This window comes from Euprymna scolopes, chromosome 2 (genome assembly GCF_053919585.1).
Source record: "Euprymna scolopes isolate OS-2025 chromosome 2, ASM5391958v1, whole genome shotgun sequence".
NCBI lineage: Eukaryota > Metazoa > Mollusca > Cephalopoda > Sepiida > Sepiolidae > Euprymna > Euprymna scolopes.
In genome coordinates, this window is record NC_136483.1 from 181,131,486 (window position 1) to 181,151,781 (window position 20,296).

Here is a 20,296-nt window from a genome sequence, read left to right on the forward strand (position 1 = left end):
AAGGCACTAAAAAGGGAGCCGCCGCCCAAAAATGTGACACTCCCACAAAAGGACTGACCAAGAAATCTGGGGAGGCAGGAAGCGTCGCCAATAAATAGGCAGGGGCGACCTCCATAAAAGACCAAAAACGGTCTAACCCGACCAAAGACCCCACACCAACACCACCAAGAGGGTCTGCGTGGGGGAAGACCGTAGAAAAACAACTGCCCCCTCAAGAGTATAGAGACCTGTACCTGACAAAGTACAGACAATACATAGAGGGGGCAGATATAAAGCCCATACCAGGTGCCTGAGAGGCGATTGAGGGCAGAGTCCTGTCCTTTGCCATTTCCGATATACCGGAAAACCGCCTCCTAGGGATGAAGAAGGAAGACATGGCGGGCCTCCTCCACAAACTTAACATCCCAGTATTATACCTGTACCAGAGGAGCTTCGCTGTGTGGGACATCCTCCTACCCACCAAGGACGATGCGGAGAGACTTTCCCTCCAAGAAATAAAGCATGGGAGAGTCAAACTAATACCTGAATACCAGGGCAAGAGAAGGACTCGGGTGCAGGTATTTAATGTGCCAACCCAAATACCTGCGGAAGTATTAGGATGCCTCTTCAGCCAGTACGGTGAGGTGGAACAGGTGACCCCAGTACGGTCAAAAACTGGGACTCACCTGGGCTGCTACACAATAGCAATGAGGCTGAAGAGGGAGGGTGTTCGAGCAATACCACCGCTGCTGACATACAAAGACGCCAGCATAACGGTAGTGGTGGAGGGCCGTCGTCCACACTGCTGGTTCTGCCAAAAGCAGGGCCACATGGCTAGGAGTTGCCCCCAAAGGGTAACCCCTAATCAAACAACCCAAAAGGCGGTCACAACCCCTGAGACAACGCCCGCACCAAAACAGGCGGCAACAACCCCTGCAACTGCATCACCAACCCCAGCTCCAAGGAAAACCCAAACCACCCAGGAGGCCAAGGGGGAAGAATGGAGCACGGTAGTGAGACAAAAGCGGAAACACATAATCCCTTCTGCCACCGTTCCACCACCAGCCCAAAAATCGAGGCAGCAGCCTCTGCAAATGCAACAACAACAACAGCCACCGCAGCCAATGCCGCGGAAACAACCGCAGCAACAACTACTGCAGCAGCAAAATCAGCAAGTGCAACAGAAGCAGCAGCAGCAACGACACCAGCGAGAGCAGCAACAACAAAAACAGCTGCAGCAGCAACTAGAGGAGCAGACACAACCAACGGTCCCCACACCAATCGAGACGGGGATCAAGCGGAGAAAAGACTGCTCCTCTGAGGATGAATCCGCAAGTGAGAGGGAGAGGAACTCAACCTCACCTCTCCCCGGTTCATTCGAAAGAATGAAAAAGAAAAACAAAAGAAGAAAAGAGGAAGAAAAGGTGGCCCCCACTCCCTGTGAACATACACCACCCCTAAGAACAAAATCCACTTCCACCCCCACACCAGACACCGCACCAACACCAGACACCGCACCAACACCAGACACCACACCAACACCAACACCAGGCACCACACAAACACCCGTCCCCACACCAAGGCAAACTGAGCCACTACCCCAAAAAGGAAAAGAATGAACCGAGGGAGGGGAAAGACTCCTCTGCCTCTTGCAGACCAACCAGACTAAAGGTCCTTGCCCCTGAGGAACTATGTTATGTAGACCCTCTATCTGTGGCCACAGACATTTCCCATCGGCAGAGGAAAAACTTAAAACCTCTGCTCGATTACAAACAGATAGAGGGGAAAGATGTAAATATCCCCTCAAATTTCCCGGACGCCTCACTCCTAATAACTTTTGTCAGAACTCCAAAGGCCTGCAAGACCAACTTGTGGACAAGGCTGCAGGCCGCTGAAGGGGCGTTTCCGGGAATTGAACTGGTGAAAAAAAATGACCCTTCTCTTGATGAACTGTCAAAACAATGCAAGGGAAGGGTCCCAGTGTTGGTCCATCCGTCACTCTACAGGGCCATAAAATTAATTTATCCTTTGGACGTCGGCGGCATTGAGAGAGAAGGTCGGGATATGAAAAACCTGACCACCTTGAGCATGGCACATAACGTCGGCGTCCTCTCCCCAGCTGATTTCGGAGCTGAGTGTGACACACCCTAAGGTAGGTACCATGGCTTTGAATTTGGCTAGTTTGAATGCGAGGGGCTTGAGATCACCGGGCCTGGCGGCTCGCCTCCGGCACGACCTCTTGTCCCTGGGAGTGGATGTGGCTGCGATTCAGGAGACGCATTTCGTTTCCTCAGTGGACTGTCAGGTGCTGGCCAGAGATTTTGAGGTTTTCTCAGCATATGGCAGCCCGCGGGGGAAGGGAGTTTCCGTGCTGGTTAAACGTACCCTGTCGGCGATGGTCGACGTTGTCCATAGAGATGCGGTGGGCAGGCTGGTTGTGGCCGATGTTGCCGTAAAAAATTCTGTGTTTCGGGTGATCGCGGTTCATGTGCCCAGCACCGCTCGTGAGAGGGTCTCATTCTTCAGTCAGCTTGACGCGTTTGCAGATTGTCGGAAGCGGGTAGTGCTAATAGGAAATTGGAACGCCATCTTAGACGCCGAGGTAGATAAGGTAGGAGGCGATGCTAGAGGATCGGAGAGGTGCGAGCCTAGCCTGGCTGATCTGATGGCTAGATGCGGTCTGGTCGACAGGTTTCGGTTCGAGCATCCGGGACGGGAGATGTGGACGTGGACCCATAGTGTTTCCTCCTATCCAAACAATTACTTGGACAGGATGTTAGTTAGGAGAGGCAAAGTAGACTTCTTATCTTGTCCCACGTTCACTTGGCTTGGCCAGACGGATCATAAACTAGTTATGGCCCGGCTGAAGCTAGGAAATAGGCCAAAGTTAGTGGCTCACTGGAAGTTAAACACTTCCCTTCTGGAGATACAAGACTTCCAAGAGAAGCTAATAGAATTAATTCAAAAAGCACTAGTGGGGGCGGTTACCGGGAGTAAGTGGTGGGTAGGTCTAAAAGCCAAAATTAGAACCTTCTCCGTCAAGTATGCCCAGCGCCTCGCACTAGATAAGGACAAGACGAAGAAGAAGCTAGAGCAGAAACTAACCCGGGCTACGGGGGAGGGTGATAGGGTTAGTCAGGAACTAGCCAAGCAGGACTTTCTGCGCGAGAAGAGCGAGCGTTATGAAGGTCAAGTAGTCAGAGCTAGGCTTAGAAAGGTAGGCAATGAAGCAGTTAATTCCAACACTGACATACGTTGTGAAATTTCTAGGCGTGGCTCGGACAAGTACATTGCAAAGGTAAGACATCCAGATGGACGCATCCTTGAATCGACTCGGGAGATCTGCGAGGGGTTTCGAGAACATTTCGAGGAGCGTTTTACGCAGCAGTCCGATCTTCCGGTCCTTGAGTTTAGTGACTATTTGGCTGACTCTCCCCGCCTTGAGGCGGCTAGAGCGGCTAGTTGCGAGGGCCGGGTGACGGAGCGGGAGGTGTTTACTGCGCTGAAGCAGGTCAGCTGTGACAGATCGCCAGGACTCGATGGTCTGCCATACGAACTGTATTTGAGGCTGTTGCCCATGTTTCTGCCTCTTCTGACGGATGTGTTCAACCATTGGTTTGCTCAGGGATCCATCCCGGGGCAAGTCACCAAGGGAGTGATCACATTGCTGAGGAAAGGTGACGGGCATGGTGGGGAAGAGTTAGATGATTACAGGCCCATAACTCTGCTAAACACAGAGTTGAAGATTTTGGCCAAGGTCCTGTCGAATCGGCTGCAGGTTGTTATCGGCGAGTTGGTTGAACCAGAACAGAACTACGCTGTGAAGGGGAGATCGATTCAGAACAACTTGCACCTGATCCGCACGATCCTAGAGGGAGGGATAGATGACGACACGGAAGCCGCGCTGATTAACTTAGATCAGTCCAAAGCTTTCGATAGGGTCGACCATCGTTTCTTGACATCTGTCTTAGAGGCCGCCGGTTTTAAACCGGACTTCTGCAAGTGGATCTCCGTGATGTATCGACAGCCCACAGCCGTCGTGCAAGTCAACGGAAAGCGCTCGAAACCATTTGTTATCTCTTGGTCGGTTCGTCAGGGTTGTCCGCTGTCGCCCCTGCTCTATGTCCTGGCTTTGGAGCCCCTGCTCCGCAAGCTGAGACGTGGGGAGACAAATTTGACCCTGCGTGGAATTGCAATACCCGGTGGCTCAGCCGCCAAGGTATCCGCGTTCGCCGATGATGTCACGGTCCTTGTGTCTAGCTTCAGAGACATCGAGATCGTGTCGGAGGCTCTCGCTAGGTACGAAAGAATTACAGGGACCAAGATAAACTGCAGTAAGTCGGTAGGACTGCGGTTGCGCGCCTGGAGTGGCAATGCAAACCTCCCGGCGCCCTTCAGCTGGACAGATGGCCCGGTCCGGATCCTCGGCGTGTGGTTCGGACCGGGTCTCCAGCTTGACAAAAATTGGTTGGAGGTACGGTCAAAGGTGGAGGCTGCAGTCAATTCGTGGCTTCCTAGGAAACTTTCCTTAAAGGGTAGAGCTGAGGCATGCGCCACTTACGTCTTTCCTCTCATCCTTTACCGACTGGCCGTACTTCCCCTGCCTGCACAACACCTAACAGCTCTCGTCGAATTCTTGTCCTCACTTCTTTGGGACAGAGGAAGACACTGGGTGAGCAGACAGGTCTGTATTCAACATCCGTGTGAGGGAGGCTTGGGAATGCCAGACTTGAAGTGTCATCGAGACGCTGAGAGGCTGGCCTTCCTGAGCCACTATATGCAAGATGACCAACCGTGGAACCCCGTGGTTACTGCCACCTTCCCCGACCTCGTTCTTGACCCTTCTATCGAGAGCCGTCGCAGGCCACGGGGAGAATCTGCCAACATGAAAGAGTGCCGAGCCGCGCTAAAACGACTACCAAGGTCCAGCGACCTTGTGACTGCTACCGTAGGGAACTCCACAGGGATCTAGTGAGGGGGATTGCTGACGACCCGCTATGCGCGCGTTTGGGGGGGCAGCAGAGTGAGATCCGCTCCGCGTGGAGCTGGGCGCCAGGTTCGAGTCATCTAAACAATTCGGAGTTCTCTCTGACCTGGCGATTGGCCCGAAATGCACTTCCACTCAACAATGTACAATGCAGTTCTGGGTTTTTGGAGTCGCCTGATTGTCCCCGTTGTGGGACGACGGCCGTAGAAACGACTGATCATGCTTTCTTTGATTGCCGCGAACTCCGCCGGTACTGGTCGTATGTTGGTGAGGTGACGGCTCGCATCGATCCTGAGCATCCTCGCCCAATTACCGTATCCAATGTGGTGGACAATGTGAGGCCACCGTGGCACCGGGAAAGACAAATGGTCTACGTTACAATCCTGGCCGTGTCGAGAATGGTGATTTGGACGTCGCGTCTGCAAGATTGCCGGGGGGGGGGGTGTTGTCTTTTTCTGATCAGGATCTGATCGCTTTCTTTAAACACCAACTACGGGTGAAGATCAGATGTGATAGAAGAAGGCTGCATCGCGCGGCATTTGACAGAAAATGGATACATGTAGCAAGTCTGTGTGTACGAAGAGGAGCCAAATTTGAATACGTGTTCCCCGCCTAGGTGTGGAACGCGCAGTTCCGTAAAGTAAAATTTAACAAATAGCCTCTCAGCTAGCTGAGTGTGTGTTCCATCCCTCCCTGATTAGGAAGCCTCCAAGATCCTCACCCCCTCTTTCTTGCAATTTTTGTTTTCACCCCCTCCTCTAAATTTCACTCATCTTGGAGAGAAAGAAATACAAACTAACCCCCATTCCTTACCCACAAAATTTTCTTTTCTTTTCTCCATTCACCCCCATCTAGAGGGTATCCCCACTTAGAGACTGACCCGCAGAAGTCAGGTTCCTTTTACAAACCTAGTGGAACGTGCAGTCCATCAACTAGACGGGGTTGGGAGGGTCCTACTACCCCCCCTTTCCCCCCCCCCTCGACACAAATGAATTATTGTACCATTTTTATTGTTATCTTGTTTTGTTTTTACACGTCAATAAAAAATGTTTTTAAAAAATTCGGAGTTAAGTAGGATGTCCCCCAGTATGAAAGGGTGAATGTGGTATTATGGTGAAAGATATTAGCTGGGAGAAACTTTTGATTTTGTTTAGTTCTGGAGTGACAAGGATGACCAACGACACCCACAATCCCCCCTTTTGAGTTAGCCATGTGCCTAAGTTTTTTGTTCATTTTCAATGCATTTTTAACATTAATAAAGGATTTAATATCTCAAAGTGTATTATCTGTTCTGGCAGATACTGCAAGCAAAGACCATATGTGAGGGCAGCCCCACATATAAGACCTTGGTCAATGTAGGGACAGCCCTTCATACCAATTATCACTATCCAGCTCCCCTACTCCCCGGGGAGTTGGACCCCATTTCCCCTCTACTCCTCACATTAAAAATCAGCATTGTGCCTAATTTGCTCGGTGAGGGAGCAAATAAATACAGCTTTTCTTGGCCTTTTGGCCAAGATCAAAGTGTAGTATCTGATCTTACTACATGCGGTACTTATGTTTGTAACTTTGTGATATGAAGTGGGGGATCACTTTTCTGTATTTATTTAATGTAAAATGATCAACCACTTTACAACCAGTCAGTCTGAAAGCCATTCAAGTCATTCTCCAGATCATTTAAGTTCCTTTTGAAGGATGACAATTATTTTTTAAGTATTCGAGTCATTATTAAGGTCATTCAATTCATCCTTAAGTTCATTAAAGTCAAAGTCATTCTAAGTCATTTACTTTTTATTTAAGTCATTTCAGCCCATTTTTCGGTCATTTTAGTTTATCTTTAAGAATTTCATGTCAATCTTACATTCACGCATTCATTCATTACACGAGAGCACGCGACTAATGGCTATCGGCATTGTTATTTTTATAGTCATTTTATATTTTGTTTATGCTGGGAGTCGTAAAAACACATGTTCTTTCTTAATAATGAAATAAACTCATATAAGATGCATTAACAACAATAATAAATGGAAAAAGGTGTACGCGGTATAAGTTTAATATGATTTTAAAGTCAATTGATAGTATACCACAATATAATAAGTTAATTTCGACCGCAAAAATAAAAGTATTTTTGTGTAACATGTTTTCGGGTGTATTTCTTAGTAGTACATAGTAATATTTTTACGGTGGGTTCTATCAGCTAATTTGATCTTTAGGAATATAGCGATGATTGAAACTTAAAAAACAATATGATCTCGAATAGTAAGTTTTATATGAGAAAAAAAAACGTCTAAAGTGTAAAATACATACAAGGGTAACTTAATATATAAAATGAATTTTTCGGTATAAAGACATCTATTACAGATATGTTTCTTTTTTAACGCAGTTCATCAGCAATATCGCACACTTTTCTCATCTGTGTCCCAGCGTCCGTTTTCCCCCCAGCGTAAAATTATTTTGCTGTGTCTCACCTTTTATTTCCTTCATCGTCACTTTCAAACTTTGTCCCTTTCTTAAACACTTTCCAGAGATAAAACAGGCGAAACTCCGAAGGGAAATGACGGAGCGGTTTTGAGCCCAACGGCTTGATGATCTGCACCGTTTGGGCTGCTGTGCAAGGCTTGCGTTGTCATGATGCAAGATGACTGCTTCTGACTGATTACTCCTGCGTTTGATCTTTGTTTTCCTTGACCTGTCTCTGCAGTTCAGCGTAGTATGCAATGTTTATAGTGCTTGCGCCTTGCATATAAGGAAGACGTCATTTCTCTATGCCCCTTAGGCCTGTGTTCACCATCAACAATGCTGCGTCCTTCTTTAAACAATTTATTCAATTTGTAGACATTTTCCGCTGAAACATGACACCATTTCACAGTTGACATTCTCCTATAAAGTTCAATTGAATTAAACCCTTTAACAACCAAAACTTGATAAGTTCCAGCAAAAACCTAACAGCCAGCCATGGTTCTCTCCAGAATGTGCTGCTGCCATTGCGCACAGAAATCACTTTTTCCACTGCTTCCGACGTAACAGATGTATGGAAACTAAAGCCGCTTTCAGGACTGCCAGCAACTATTGTAAGAAAGTAATAAAGAACGCAAGAGAGTTGTATGCTCAATCCGTTTAGTCCAAAGTAGCTGAGCAGCGGCTTGGTTCCCACCAGTTTTGGCAAATAGCAAACAGAATCCTGAACAGAAGCGTGTGCTCTATCCCAACTATCATCAATGGACCTGAGGTAATCTCGTCAGCATCAGACAAAGCCAAACTCTTTGCCAAGAACTTTGCAGCTAATTCTACCCTTTGCGCCCAAGGCCGCCACCCCCAATATTTCCTCCTGTATCAGAAAACATGCTATGTGATATACGTATACCTGTACGTGATGTTGCCAAGCTAATCAAAAACCTTGATTCCAGTAAAGCAACTGGCCCTGACGGTATTCCAATTATAGTAATAAAAAAAACTTCAACCTGAACTAGCGACCATACTTGCAAAACTGTTTAAACGTTGTCTTAAGGAGAATACCTTTCCATCACCCTGGAAAATTTCATCAGTATGCCCTGTATTTAAGAATTCAGGTGATCGCTCATCCCCCTCTCAGTACAGGCCAATAAGTCTTCTGTGCGTCATGAGTAAGTTGCTGGAATCTGTGTTAAATACAGAAGTAATCAACCATCTCAACAAAAATAACCTTCTTAGTGACACTCAATATGGTTTCCGTTCTGCTAGATCTACAGATGTGCTAACGGCTATATCTCATAGACGGAGGCTACCTTTCTAGGGCAATTGCTCTTGACATATCTAAAGCCTTTGATAGGGTATGGCATAAAGGTTTACTTCACAAGATCTCTAGCTATGGTATAGCTGTAAATGTCTTCTCAATTATTAAATCATTTCTTTCTGATAGGTTCATAAGAGTAGTAGTTGAAGGGCAAAAATCAGAAGCTCATAGTATTAATGCTGGTGTCCCTCGGGTCCATCCTGGGCCCAGCTCTTTTCATGATCTACATTAATGATCTTCCAAATCACATCCTTACATCATTTGTAGACATTTATGCTGACGACACTACCATTTATGGTAGCACATCTAAGACAGTAAACGACTAAGTTCTCTCCAATTCTCTCTCCTCTGATCTTGAGCACGTAGTACAATGGGGAAAAGAGTGGCTGATTACTTTTAATGCATCTAAAACCAAGCTTCTCTCTCTACATCATCAACATTCTGATCCACATCTGGCATCAATTGAAATGAATGGCTCTCGTCTTCAGGAGGCCTCAAGTTTTGACAAGCTTCTGGGCTTTTTTTATACAGTGATCACTACTTATCAAGGCCCGGAAGCCACTCAGGGATAAGGGTTATTGCAAGTACATTACATTAGTGTGGAGATTTGATGAAGTGTTTACTTAAGGGGGCGGTTCATTAGGAATTTGTTAACATTGGACTTGAAGACATCCAAGTTGTAGTCCGGTGGGAAGCAGGCAGACGGAACAGTTCCACAGGCGTGCATTGACCATTACTCCTGATCTTAAATGGAACACGTACATCAAATCTGTTGCCAAGGCCGCTGGAAAAGTGGTGGGTTCTTTCTATCGATCCAGTGATGCAATTCTCTATCTATATAAGAGCCAGGTACGTCCAAGGATGGAATACTGTTGCCACATCTGGACAGGAGCTGCTAGAACGGACTTGTCCTGATTTGATAAAGTTCAAAATAGACTTTGTAGCCTCGTAGGAGATGTCTTTTTCTCTTCCCTGCAACCTCTATCTCGCAGAAGAGATGTTGCGAGTTTGTCTCTGATGTATCGTTAGTTTCATCGAAAGTGTTCGACTGAGCTTAAGTCTATGGTCCGTCCTCGCCAAACTTTCGCAAGAAACACTCGTCTAGCTGAAAACACTATCAATAATTTCCCCCACTCTTTATCTGTGCCTAAACCTAAACGTAGATTCCATGAACAAAGCTTCTTTCTTAGAACTGCACGCCTGTGGAATTGTCTTCCGTTTTCCTGCTTTCAGGCTGACTACAATATGGTTGTGTTCAAGTCTAACGTAAATAAGTTCTTGATGAGCCGTTCCATATAAGTTATCAAATTTACAGAATTTTCATTACTAATGATTACTATATTGTCCAATTTCTACTGTACACTCTTTAACCCTTATCCTTGAGTTGCCTATTGGCCTTGATAATGTGGTGATGACTGTGTAACAACAAAAAAGAAGTGACCGCTGTTCAATCGTGGAGCATACTTCTTGGTCGGCCATTTTTGTTAATCACCAAAACTCTAAAAGTTTTCTTAAATACCCGTTAAAAAGAAGTAAAACAAAAAATAATAAATAAAAAGCGCATTAGAAGTCCTCACACTCAAAAATCACCTTATTTATTGAACCTCCTGCCTATATAAAAAAAAACGTAAGGCCAAAGTTTATCTGGCTATTTGTATGTAATCGCTTAAAAGTATAATGCCATTTTTTCGTGAGAGTTAATATGTATAGGATGCAGGACCTCAATAAGATTATGTCTATCGAATATTACCGTCTGTCTAGTATATTCATACAGAAAACATTATTTATCCCTTTTCGCCGCCGAAAAATTAAAACATTCTTAATATGCATACGTTCCTGTGGAAACTATTTTTCTTGTATGTACGAGAGATGAAAGGTTCATTATTTATAAACGAAATACATGCAAAACAATGCATTTCATATGTACATGTATTTGAGAACTCTTGTAAAATACAAGGGTCTTTCCAAAATAAAGCCTAATATTTCTTTAACTCAAAAAGTTAAAGAGCTACGAATATAACACGACCAGCCGGTCACTGGCGTGTGACGGGCTTCACGTGTTACACTAATTGTCTTAGAAACGGTCTCGGGAAGATGTGAAGATGGCCAGTCATTAGGGTCTGTGTATCAAGAAAATCTTACCTGAGATATTAGATGTGGGCGTGTTCTCTCAATATGACCTCATCACCCTGGTGGCATTCTGGTTGGAATTTTCTTTCTTCGTTTCCCGGACCGCTTCGTTGTTTGATGGAGGTATTCATGGCAGACCCAATTAAACACACAGCACAACACAATCGTAATATTTATGAAACATAATTAACTATCTATTTTACAAAAATATATATTAAAAAACAATGTACACTTTACATATCCTACAATTATTAAACTAACTATGATTAACTAGTGCTGAGAGGGTCGCTCTCTCTTGTTCACGAAGAGACAGAAACACGCGTGCTTGCCCCATGCTGTCTGGACGAAAAGAGAGACCGATAAAAGGGAAAGGGAATTCTGGATTGCATTTCGGTGTATTTCTACGCTTATGGCCAAATCACCACCCGGCCATGCTGTAGAGTGGGTTAGCAACCGTGGCATTGAGATATAGCGCCACACGACAACGGGAGTGGTACTATTAAATGAGCGACATTTTATGCTCCTTAATTTATTTTTCTACATAGTCACCATTTTCACAACGCACGTTTGCTAGAAATTCACTGACGAATATCTGCTTCATGCAGGGGTTGTTTTATCAGTCTCAAACCGCCAATATCTGAAACAGAGTGAGGAAACTATAAATAAGTCAATCATCATAAAAAATGTAATTTACATGCCCTTCTAATCTATTCTGGCGGAATATAAAATAGGAGGCATTACTGTAGTTACGATGTTAATAGTTGGTATGTACTATTGTTGGAAAACAACTGTGAACGGGTTCCGCTAGATATTCAATCTTATTATGTACTTGCTAGACCCGGTCACGCGTTGCTGTGGCTTGGTGGAGATGCAAAAAATGCTGAGAGTTACAGAAATGCCCCTTCCATCTGAAACCCTCACAAGGTTTTTCTTTTATCACGTTAATCTCATCGATTAGAAACGTAACATTCAGAGTTAAAAAAAAAAAAGAAAGTTTTTAAAATATTATTTTTATGATTTTTATTGTTTGATGTTTTTTCTTTTCTTTTTTTTTGTAAATGTGATAACGGGAATACCCTGGACCAATCACGGCAAAAAAATAAAAAATAAATAAATATAAATACTTCGCGCCCATCAAACTTGTAAACTGGAAATGAAATGAATTTCATTTGTTTGTTTTACTATTATTATAATTATTATTGCATGTTTTTTATTTTTTATTTATTTATTTTTTTGTTGCACTGTTCTTTATTTAGCCACGCATTTACCAGGAAAGAACGAATTAGTATTTCGATATATTTCTTACTAAAACGAAATTGTTATTTCTATTATTTTTTTAGAAGTAAAGTTATCTATATATAATACGTGTATTTTTACATGTTATTTCGGTTTCGATTCAAGCTTCAAGATTTCACCCAAACCATATGGATAAATATAGTTTTCTTTTTGAAATCGCAACTTTATAATATATAAAATAGATAAACATTAACTCAGTTATAATATATAGGAAATCTGCAAGAATTAAAATATATTTAAACGTACTTCACGACCGAGCTTTGTAGGGCGTTCGTGCTAGCTGAGATAAATACGTTTGCAGTTTTAACAAAAATGCTACAATATCAGAGCGTCTCGATTTACACTGAACATCTGCAGAATGCAATGCCATCAGCATCAATATATTCCATATGAATGAGTTCCCTGTGAAATTTCCACTGGTCGCGCTCGTCTAAATAAATACAATAAAAATATTACAAGAAATACAATGCATTAGCGTGTTTTGACGTTCACTTCCAAGTCAAGAAACATTATTTTTGCACCAACCTAATATTAAGTAAAGCCATATTGTTAAATATTGGTTGTAACATACAAAGCGCCTTCATTAATTCCCAGACGTTTTATGTACAGACATTTAAAATTGTCGAATGCCTTTGAAAATCGAGTATATTATTATACTTATGAGATAACTGATCAATATTTATGATGTCAGGTTCAAATGAATAGCTAGTCCATGACTTAAATTACACTCTACTAAAGTCTGATTGTAGCAGTTGATGAATTTCAAATATGCAATCTGGACGTGAGGGCAATTTAGAAGAACGATATGAAATAACATTGTGTTTTTAAACTTAAAACATGCTACAGAAATGTATGGAATAATTTAAACTGCTTTAGGACCATCGAGGATAAGTTTTTGAGTGGCATAAGAGATTCAAGGAAGGCAGAGAGTCTGTAAGAGATGATGAGAGCTGTGGAGGAGAAAGGGAAATCAGAACCAGAGTTGATTGGCCAAATAAAGAATTACATGAATAAATATTGTCGTTTGTCTATAAAGACAATAAGTGCACAGTTTAATGTCAGTGTGGGAACTGTACACACACTTATTCGTGAGGATCTGAAGGTTCGCGTGTCTATAGTTGAACTAACATCAGTGGAATAAACATTGCTAACAAAAATATCACTAACTGTAAAACTAATAGTTATTGAACGAAAAATATTTTTTATTAAATCAGAATTCAATATGTAATAATCAAACTTAAGTGAGTATAAGTAAAAGTTGCAAGTTTCTCCTAATTTTGTTAGTATAGATAAACCGCATGTTTAGCAGGGTTGTGTGTGGCGGTATTCATCAATAGGCCATGAGGGTGACATCAAATGTTGTAAAAATTGCAAAATACTCTCACTCGCGTTTCGCTCCACCTCCGCGTTTGTCTTGGCGGTCTCACATTTTCCTTAGATCAGCAATTCCTCCGATTTCCTTGGAACGGTTCCCAGTACACCAATTATTTAGGCCAACCCCCTCTCCAGGTCTTCAAATTCCAAAACCGTTTAGTTTTCTGTTTTTGGGCAAGCTTCCATTTTTTTTTTTCACTTTCACGCTGGCCTCTTCTTCCAGAACTGCAATCGACCAAAAATAAAAATCGCTACGTTTTTTTTTCTGAAAACACAACTCGTTTTTATAGATTTGCTTGCCTCTCTTGTCCAGATCTGGCCGATTTAAATGCAAACGATCTACAAAAAGTGACTTTTCTTTTTTGAAACTGAATAGTTCGGCGTCAAAATCTGATAAACGCTATAGTTTAAAGTTTTTGTTTTTTCAGATCTCGTCCCCCATTTTAATAATTTTTATTTGTAGCATAGCGTAGGCGTTTTCTTAGGTAGACTAACATATTTGTTGTCGACAGACAACTATTGGTTTTTCGGAAGTATTGGTGACATACAGTTAAAAACAGAGGGTTCCCAGCCTTTTTATATGGGCGCACACTATTGAGCTGTTCAAAGTTTTGCGGAACACCTACCACTAATAAAAAAAATATTTTCTACTCACAAAGTTATTTTGCAATGAAATAATTACAAAATAAAGATCATATAAAGAAACATTTTTATCTATATATAGATAAGTCTGATCACGTATTCAATGTTCGTCCATTATCTAATGTTTTTCGATTAGAAGCTTACATCTCTGTATATAAATATTAGATAAAAAATACATACAAATAATCTGTTATTTAATAAACGAGATAGATCACATCACAAAGCTTACAATGTTTAAAAATATTGGTAATTTCAAGGTATCTAACAATTTAAATGAACGACTTATTATACATTTTATTTCATCGTTTTTATATTCAAACATCAGTTCTATGTAAATAAAAATTCGTGAGTATGTATTAATACACACGAATCCGGTCGATACGATATTTTTCATCTATAACAACTTGTAACGTCAGCCTATAATTCTTCGCAGCACACCAGTGATCATTCGGCGCCATATTGGTTGGGAAACACAGAGTTATTAAGCTGGTTGTAATAGTACTGGTAATCTTTGTGATCATAAAACAGTTTCTAACTTTTAAAGCTGTTCTTTGGTAAAAGCAGTTTTATGAGTTTATCTATAAATATAAAAGCGAGAATGTGTGTATGTATGTATGTATGTGTGTTTGTATGTCTCGCAAAAACTTTCGACAGAGGCGACGGATTTTCACAAGATTGGTATCATCTTGAAGCCCGACATCTTGGACGACAAATATCGAAAAATTGGCCAAAACCATGAATTTCTTCACCCTAAACTGGACCCTTTTCTACATTTTCTCTCCTCCTGCTACTACGACAATGACGTCATGTTTGGCCTAGGAAACATTGATGTTAGTTTAAACCACCTTCAAGTGTTTTAAAAGGTTTAATTTTATCCATTCTCAATTCTTTGGCGTAGGGGTAACGTGTCAGGCATTTTTTCCTCCTTAGCCTCGATGCTTCGGGTTCGAGCCTAGCTTCCCACCTACATTTTTTTCCTCTTTTACACCTTTTTCTCCCCTTTTTGCTTTTAGTTTTTCTAATTTTATTTTTAACATCGTGTTTTTTATAATATTAAAACAGGGTCATCCTCTCCTACATACACACCTCCAAACACCGGGTAGTATAAAATACTATGTGTCTGTCTACCACGCTCAAAGTTTAAACAGTATTTCCTCACTAAGCATAGGACTGCATAAACCTATTTCAGTAGCGTTTTACTATTTCCGTAAAAAAATCCTGTCCGTTTGCCAGTCTGACATGCTTCGGATTATTGGTCCTACAACAAAGGAGGGATTGCTCCTAGTAATTCACACCCGTTCGTCCGTTGGCGCGTTTCTTAATAGCCACGTCTTGGATTTTTTTAAATTTTGCACAAAAATTAATCATGGTAAAAGTAATTTTTGCCAGAACGAATTTTGTGATAAAACTCTGGTTGACAGAGTAGGGGCCATTATAGTTGTAAAATTTCCTCAAAATTGTTCGTTCGTATGTTTGTTCGCATTTTTCTAAATAACCGCTCCTTAATTTAAATTAACTGATTTCGCAAGAAACTCATGCGAGATAGAACTAATAACTTCATGTATTCTCCCTTCAGGATTAAAAACCAAATTCATATAGCAGATCTTAAAAGAAAACAAAAGCATAGATTTAATTACCACACCTTATATAACATACACACGACAAATTGAGAAACATATTACAGCATTTGAATAAATTATAGTTGTTTTAATATAGGGAGTTATTTTCGGGTCACTTAGTTTATGTATGCCTGTACTTTTAGTGGGCAATATGTCAAACAATTATATATATTTTGTAAACTTTACAAAAGTGAGACATGTCGTTCACTAAAAGTAAGTTTAGAAAGGAATTGAAAAACCGTAATACGTGGAAAGATTGGAAAGTCGAGTATGGCTGGCCATTTATGAAAGGAAAATGGACACCATCTACCCTTATAAGACGAGGTAAAAATTGTAAACAATAATAAGATGAATAGTAAGACGAATCTAAGAAACAGCACGTGATACTTGACGAATAAGTAGACCTAGTACAAATTTAACACGATATGCGAGCCATTAATTATATACAGTAATATATATTATCATGCCGCCCAACTTTTCCTAGTCGTAAAATACGCTTAAATATGACATTCTAATTTATGCAGATTTCGTGTTTATTCTAAAACAAATGTTCTCTTGGTTCTTAACGTGAAGGGGGCTCCCGGCTTTTCCTGGTCGTAAAATACACTTAAATTTGATATTTTATTTGGTCCAGATTTCATATATATTATTAGAGAGTCGTGATTTCAAAAGTAAAAGAAAGTATTTGGGAGCCATCAGCTAGAATCGAAATCGACAGACAAAACTGTAGCATTAAAAGCTGGTGACGTTACCACTGTACCAACGTGATACGCATATGAATCGATTAAAACTAAACTAAAAGGAATGTACAAAATGCATAACGATTTTTTCAAGCTTGACCAAGCTTTAACCTCTTTAAAACTATTTGAACTGATTAAAGAACCCTAAAAGAACGTCCGTAAAATATTTAATCATTTGAGGCCCCTAGCGCTGGTTAGCGACTTTTAGTTTCGGAAGAGATAGTTTGAAAATATGAAGACAGACAGACAGACAGAAATACAAAGTTTTATATATTAAATTTTATCTTATATTTTAGATTATATTGTATCCAAAATATATAGTAATGATTGCGAAAGTTAAAAAAAATTACTTCAGTTGAAATGAAAACCAAAACATCTAATTGTCCAACTATCGTCATTTATCGATTTAGTCTTTGTCGTTTCCGTCTGAGCTTCCGCAAGACATATTTTTAAAGCTAAAAAATGAAGCGACTTTAAGCCTATATTTACGCGTTCACAGAAGATTGTCGATTTATTCCTTGAAATGTCGACTGTTTTTTCTTCAGTTTTGACCCTTTAGTAGCTATTTTTACAGGCTTAAACCAAATCAAGAATGGGTGACCAATTATGCAGAAAAATTTTGGTAAAAACATTTCGCGCGCACACATACAAGGTTCTTTTTTATACATTTACTCGCAGGCCGGCATTGCTCGGTCGTAAAATACGCATTAATGCGCATTTCTTATTTATTAATATAGAGCCGTTCCGCACAAACAGATGAAGGGCATATATACCCTACAATATTTTTAACCAAAAATTTTAATATACTCAAATATATCAAAATTCGGTAATTGCTCGTATACCAATAAGATTTAAGTCAAAATAAAATGAATCAATTAGTAAGCTTCAAGATTATCAGTTTTTTAACGAGCATTTATATATTTTCACAAAATAAAGAAAATAAAGATCAAAATGGGAGCATCAAGTTGTGTATTTTCATAATCCGTACAATTATATCGTCATCATTCGGACAATTTATGCCATTGGAAAATATTCCCTGAAACAGCCTCTTTTAACCCATACTCCCCTTCAATATTAAATTATGAATTCATTAAACTTAAACAAATTGGCAAATTATTAAAATTTAAAAAAATCATGGTTATCTCCCGTAAAACATGATGGATTTAATGTCCTCTGAAAAGAAAAACAAATGGCACTTAATTAGAATGCTTATATGACGATAAAATTTAAAAAGTTAAATTTAAAAATTCAAATCACTGACAAACCTAGTATAGAATAAAAATTAATGTTAACTTATATTTTTTTAGATTGATTTGAAATTACAATTCTTTTTAAAATAAAAGGTAATATGTATGTATGTATATATATATATATATATATATATATGTATTTAAAACTAAGGCAAGACAAACATATGTACCGTCGGTTTCAAGCCTAACATAAGAGGGACCAGTTAATGGTAAATAACTAGCCCCCCTTATGTTAGGCTTGAAACCGACGGTACCAATGGTTTTCTGACCTTCTGTACAGTTTTAAATAAATATTAATCTCTTATATTGAAAAATATTTTTCTAATCGAGCACTTTGTTGGAATTCTTGCCCATAAAAACAGTAAACAAATATATATATATATATATATATATATATATATATATATATAGGTAATCAGATGATACGAAACTTTCATAAAGGGAAGGGAATACAGTTGTGACGTATACATTTAAACTAGATTTGGGAGGTGTAGTTCAGTATTTCGAAACTAAATCAATTAAATAATTTCGAGAAGAATAAAAAATACTTAAATTAAAACACACAGGGAATATTGTGTAACAGTAGGATAGATAATTGGTCGAAATATGATTTAAAAAGTAGAAATATGAAAATAAAGCTGTTTATAAATTCCATGGAAAATAAGTAAACAAAAAATACTTAGAAGACATGGGTATAAGTTAGTTTAACTTCTTGATCTCTTAAATGGGGATTCGAAATGTGTTCTTTTATGTATATTAGATAGCGTTTTTCACCGTCTAAATATAGGCCGCTTTTGAGAATATTTTCGAATGACATAATGTTTGAAATTGTCCCGAATGCTAACGAAACAATTGTAACGAATATGAAAATACACAACTTGATGCTTTCACTTTGATCTTTATCTCTTGATTTTGTGAAAATATTGTGTACGTAGTATATATATATATATATATATATATATATATATATATATAATATATGTATATATATATATATATTAGTTTAGTAGAAATGGTAATTAATAAAAACTGAAGAGTACTCAATACTGTTATAGAGAAAATATGCGTTTTATTTTTTATTACAGTATCTTTCTGTTAAGTTACATTATTGTTTCAGCTACCGAGCCGTTTTTTTTGGCCGTCTGTAGCTTCCTCAGACTTTTACAAAAATGTTCGTTATGATAGGATGAAAGGGTGAATGATGTCAGGGGAGGGGTGCGAGAAGAGCGGGAAAAAGAGGAAGAGAACAAGGGGGAAGGTAGGAGGGGTGCTTGGTATGTCGGTAATGTTTTAGTTTTGGAGTTTAAGGGCCTTGTGTGGGAGGGTCTGAGAAGTTCATTTTTGGTGTGGCTGAGGGCATAGGGATACATGGAGGGGGAAGGGGGATATGTGGGGGTCGGAGGAGGGGGTTACTTTAAAATTCGAGTCTTAATGTTTGTTTTTGGCGTCTCGTTGGTGAGATGATTTCTTGATAAGTATGTCTTGACCTGTTGGGTGTTCGCTTAGGTTCGGAGGCGGGGGGCTATGATTCGGTTTATTTATTTGGTTTTTATTTATGTTTTTATTTATTATTAATTACTTGAAGATGGTTAGCTATCGGCCGCGCGCACGAGCACATATATGCGCACGTACACACATATATACTTAAATAAAACGTTCAGATTTAGACATACATCTCCGCCCTGGCGTGCAAATATATGCACATATGCGCGCATGCATGCATAGACACCCGCGCCGCTCTCTCCGACGTCAATTTTTCCTTAAGGTGCTAAATTGAGTACGAGTGCGTAAGCATGGATGCGCTCATACATAGATACATACGCACATCGACACCCATAGCCCCGGGGAGGCGTATACACGGGCCTATATGCGCATATTGATTCAGACATACTTGCACCCCCACGCATACATGCAAGTACATGCGCACATACAGATACTAATACTCGTGAACACATACATCGACATATATACAGCTGCCCGCTCTCACACACGTATGTGGACAGCAGTCAGCGAGCACATATACTCTCACATACACACATGCATACATAGGTACGTACACACATACATCGGTACTCCATGTACACACGGACGCACACGTGGATGTACACGTGTGTGTATACACACACATACACACCCAGATAGACAGTTATTGGTATAGACATATTCGTCTACATAGATGTAAATGAACTTAGATTTACATTTATGCAGACGAATATGTCTATACCAATAACGCCCCCACCTTCCCCCTTGTTCTCTTCCTCTTTTTTCCGATCTTCTCGCACCTCTCCACTGACATCATTCACTCTTTTATCCCATCATAACGAACATTTCTGTAAAAGTCTGAGGAAGCCACAGACGGCCAAAAAAAAAAAACGGCCGTGTAGCTGAAACAATAATGTAACTTAACAGAAAGATATGGTAATAAAAAAATGAAACGTGTATATATATATATATATATATATATATATGTGTGGGGGGGAGCTATAAATTTGTCGCCGTAAAGAAAA

General features: G+C 40.3%; 1 long non-coding RNA gene and 1 pseudogene across 1 annotated transcript in view; both read left to right on the plus strand.

Annotated features, from left to right (window-relative positions):
- LOC145241621 (uncharacterized) overlaps nucleotides 1–20,296 on the plus strand; it is a 376,774-nt gene that overhangs the window by 314,555 nt on the left and 41,923 nt on the right. The gene's annotated exons all lie outside the window — the stretch shown is intronic.
- LOC145242495 (U2 spliceosomal RNA) lies at nucleotides 6,460–6,671 on the plus strand (annotated as a pseudogene).